Raw genomic sequence first — 5,127 nt, 5'->3', positions numbered from 1 at the left:
TTGTCCTATATACCTTAAGAAAATTAATTCAAGACAATGGAAGAGTTTAATTTATTTATTTGTGGGAAAAATATTATGTGTCGCTATATTCAACAACTAAATTATACTCTACATGTGTTAGTTTAGGTTAGATCGTGTTAGGTTAAGTTAGATTAGATATAACAAGGAGAATGAGACACAGATCAATAATATTTCTGTGTTACTTTATTATAGAACATACAAGGGGAGAAGTGTAGGCAAGACTGGCATATGTACCTTAAAATACGTTCATTGAAGTTTATAAATATTAAAGAACATTTTTTTAGCGTTTATAGACATTTATGAACGTTTATGAACATTTATGAACGTTTATGAACATTTATGAACGTTTATAAACATTTATGAACGTTTATAAACATTTATGAACGTTTATGAACATTTATGAACGTTTGTAAACATTCATGGATGTTTATAGACATTTATGGACGTTTAGGAACGTTTAAGAACATTTATGAACGTTTATGATCAGTTATGAACGTTTGTAAACATTCATGGATGTTTATAGACATTTATGGACGTTTAGGAACGTTTATGAACATTTATGAACGTTTGTAAACACTTATGAACGTGTGTAAATATTGTAAACGTTTATGAACACTTACTTAGTACAGTGTATGAACGTTTGGTAAGAAGAAAAACGTTCACAGGAGACAGTGAGGTACTATTACTGGCGTGACCTTTGACCCCTAACTACAAGGTCAACAACCCTTTAAGTGTGACCTCAGATATCTTATTTTGACATTGATTTTGATGATTAGAAAATTGTAACCCGATAAATATTAAACATTTGTATTATTTTGATTTTGAAGTTAAGTCAATTTTGATTATTTAATTTAAAGATTTTTATTTTAGAATCTGTGATAAGATAATTTGTGTTTATAGTTTTTAAAATTATAATATTTTGAGATTTTTTATTAAAGTTCTCTGTATGAAAATAATACCTTGTAATGTAATGAAGTCCAAGACCTAACCTGACCTGACCTAACCTGACCTGACCTGTATTTATCAAGAGAACTTAAAATTATTCTCCTATTATTTCTCACCAAAAGGATCAACACCAGTAAATGTGTCTCACTGTCTCTCAGCTTCGTAAGACATAAAAGAAACGTTAAGAAATAAACATATTTCAAAATGATTCGTTGGTGACCTCAAAGCACCCGTGAGAATAGTCGTGACCTGACTTGACCTCTTGACCTCCTTGACCCCGGAGTAAGGCAAAAATCTCCTTAGGGTAAGGGGGGGGGGGATGGTGAGGGCAGGGGGTGAGAGAGAGAGAGAGAGAGAGAGAGAGAGAGAGAGAGAGAGAGAGAGTCTTCACTTCTCCACCACTCACCTATAACACCTCCCACCCTCCCTATGTCTAGAACGCCAAATGAACAAAGAACAAGAACAGTTAATAGAACACTTTGTTATAATGAACAGCACAGAGGCATCGGCTTATACACTGGACCACAATAATCCGCCAGATAATTCGTGATCAGAGATTATTATCAGATTGGGTAATTCAGGGTCATGTATTAGTTAGTGTGATAATTCAGGGTCACGGATTATCATCCCTAAATATGGATTAATAAACTCTTTATAATCTGTAATGTTAAATAATCGGTTTTAATAATCGTGATTCTGGATTATCGAATGTTAATAATCTATGAATTATATAATTATAACTCGACTAATCCTTAATCCAAAATGGCTAAAATTTCACTAATCTATAACCCGGAATTACCAGGATAATTCCCCAATCTGCGATCAGAATATAATCAGACTCTACTAATCTCTGAGTCCGGTTTATCGAGAATCAACACAGTCAATCAGGACGTCTCTAATCTGTTATCAAGAATAATTAGATAATCCGCCACTTAGTATTTGAATGAGTTTGTTAATCAATTCTACGGATTAGGTATACGATAAGTATATCCGACTTCAATTGTTGTTTTTGGAGTAAATATTTAGACGTTGCCATATATATAAATTATTATAGTAAATAGATCTTTATACAATGTGTCATCGTTATCAATTTAACCTCCATTACCGTCAAAAATAAGTAGTTATGGAGATATGACCGCTACCCCCCTCTGCCCCTCTTGGTGTGTAAACAAACTTACCTTGGTTAATGTCCGTCTCTTTCTGTCACTACCACGTATGTTCATTTCCACGGTTCTGACAGTCTGTATGGCACTTTGGACACTTAACTCATGATAGGAGAACACCAAGAGGCCTCAAGATGTCAACAGATGCCGCTTCGTTATCAGGACCTCACTATAACTCACCCAGGAACAGCCTTCAGGGACAGACCCCCTCATATAACTACCTATTTCAGATTCCAGAGCTTATATATGCTCATAAATATTCCCCTGATTGGCTCACAAGTATCACGTGACATCGAAACCTCCGCTGATTGGTTGAATAATAAGAGTTGGGATAGTTTTATTGTTGATATCTAGGAAAACGGATTAGTTCGTCCTAATTATCTGGGATTTTGTCCGGATTCATTACAAGAACGGAGACGGATCATCACAAAGGCTGAAACAACGGGTTTCTTGTGTGTGTTCCTCTTCGATGGCGGTTCATTGGTTCGATGGTTCATTAGTTCTAAGGTTCATTAGTTTTCGAGAGGGTTCATTGGTTCGAAGTTCTAACCTAACCTAATCTAACCTCTCGGATCAATGAATCACCGGAACACAGCATTAGTCCCCGAAACATCAAACCCCCAAATAAGGAGTTCTGAAGTCGTATTCAAAATCCTCATTACAAAACTTTCCTTAATGATAAACAACAATTACTATGGACTACAATCCATATATTTTTTTTACACCATTACCAACATCAGGTAACTGTGTTTTCTAGTTCATTCGTAACATAAATGGTATCCCGACATCTGGGGGTTGGCACTACTGCACTGTGGACGCTGTCGTGATGTTGTATTCGTAATATTTACTCTTTCATCTGTTTTACACAATGAATAACATTCCAGTAAGAGAAAGCGGAAAATATTAATAGTCTTTTCATATCATGCAAAATATCTAAAGGTAATATACTGTTTATATATGAAAGTACACCAAAGCAATAAGATTTATCTGAGTTTATTTACATTCTGCATTAGTTCCAAGTAACCGCTGTGGCCCTGACGCTAGAAGACTGGATACCATTATTAACACGAAGATTCTGATATAGTAACCCTTATAATTCAATATCAAGCTTAACAAATGTTAGAAACCATATAAAATGTCATATTCCTTAAATATTACGACATACTCTTTCTCTATCATACCTACAATATTAATTATGACCAGGTAGAAGGAGTCTTGAAAACAGATATCGTCTCCATCTTCAGCAGCAATGTGGGGTATCTGTGTGTGTGTGTGTGTGTGTGTGTGTGTGTGTGTGTGTGTGTGTGTGTGTGTGTCAGTTACAAACACTCCATCACATATACACAGTGAGGCTAAAGTCTAATGCAACACAAGCGAAGTACAATCAATACAGTGTTGTGTTTTGATAGGAAGTTTGTTTTTTTCTTTACTATTGTGTTGCCTCCTGCGTCTTCCTGCCTTCCTCACCTCCCAACAGATGCCAAAGACAGCACCCTGGAGGTTCTCACTCAGGCAAACCAACACATGCAAGGACGTTCACTCAATTACAGACATATGAGAGCCTAAGTGAACAGGTGTGTGTCGTGTTAATACTGTACAGGTGTGTGTCGTGTTAATACAGTACAGGTGTGTGTCGTGTTAATACAGTACAGGTGTGTGTCGTGTAATACAGTACAGGTGTGTGTCGTGTTAATACAGTACAGGTGTGTGTGGTGTTGGCTACAGTACAGGTGTGTGTCGTGTTAATACAGCAGGTGTGTGTGTTAATACAGTACAGGTGTGTGTCGTGTTAATACAGTACAGGTGTGTGTCGTGTTAATACAGTACAGGTGTGTGTCGTGTTAATATAGTACAGGTGTGTGTGCTGCTAATACAGTACAGGTGTGTGGCCGTGTTAATACAGTACAGGTGTGTGTCGTGTTAATACAGTACAGATGTGTGTCGTGTTAATACAGTACAGGTGTGTGTCGTGTTAATACAGTACAGGTGTGTGTCGTGTTAATACAGTACAGGTGTGTGTCGTGTTAATACAGTACAGGTGTGTGTCGTGTAAATACGTGGCGACATGCAAACATACTTGACAAAACACACAAAATATAAAGCCTTGAAGGTATATATATCTTCTGATACATATTTATATATATTTTCATCTATATATATATATCTCTTTAAACTTATAAATTCAACAGTAATAGACAACATATTATTATACTCTTATATTAGATAACACGTAAAACAGTAATTTTTACAACAGTTCGTCCCGGTTACAACGTCTTAATAATAATAATAATAATAATAATAATAATAATAATAATAATAATAATAATAATAATAATAATTACATCCTTCCTACAATACACTCATCACTGTAACACAAAAAAATACAATGACTGTATCTATCTGTATTTCATCCTCGGTTACAGTGGTATTACAGTAACCCTGGCACAGTAACCTGCTCCTATGTGACCCGGATATAATCTATGGTATAAGAGCTTTATAAAACTATACACAGTTATGTTGATCATGTAGTAGACTTTGTAGAATATAACAGACCCCATAAGTTGTTCAGGTATAACTGTAACTGTTCAGTGACTGTAAGTTATGGTAGTAGTGGTAGAGTAACTGGTAGAGTAACTGGTAGAGTAACTGGTAGACAGAATGACTGGTAGATTAACTGGTAAACAGAATGACTGGTAGATTAACTGGTAGACAGAATGACTGGTAGATTAACTGGTAGACAGAATGACTGGTAGATTAACTGGTAGACAGAATGACTGGTAGATTAACTGGTAGACAGAATGACTGGTAGATTAACTGGTAGACAGAATTACTGGTAGATTAACTGGTAGACAGAATGACTGGTAGATTAACTGGTAGACAGAATGACTGGTAGATTAACTGGTAGACAGAATGACTGGTAGATTAACTGGTAGATTAACTAATCGACTGACTGACTGACTGACTTTCTTCCTCAGTCTAAAATATTTAAAGTGGGAAT

Source organism: Homarus americanus, unplaced genomic scaffold (genome assembly GCF_018991925.1).
Source record: "Homarus americanus isolate GMGI-L3 unplaced genomic scaffold, GMGI_Hamer_2.0 scaffold24523, whole genome shotgun sequence".
Classification (NCBI taxonomy): Eukaryota; Metazoa; Arthropoda; class Malacostraca; order Decapoda; family Nephropidae; genus Homarus; species Homarus americanus.
This window is presented reverse-complemented; position numbering follows the sequence as displayed.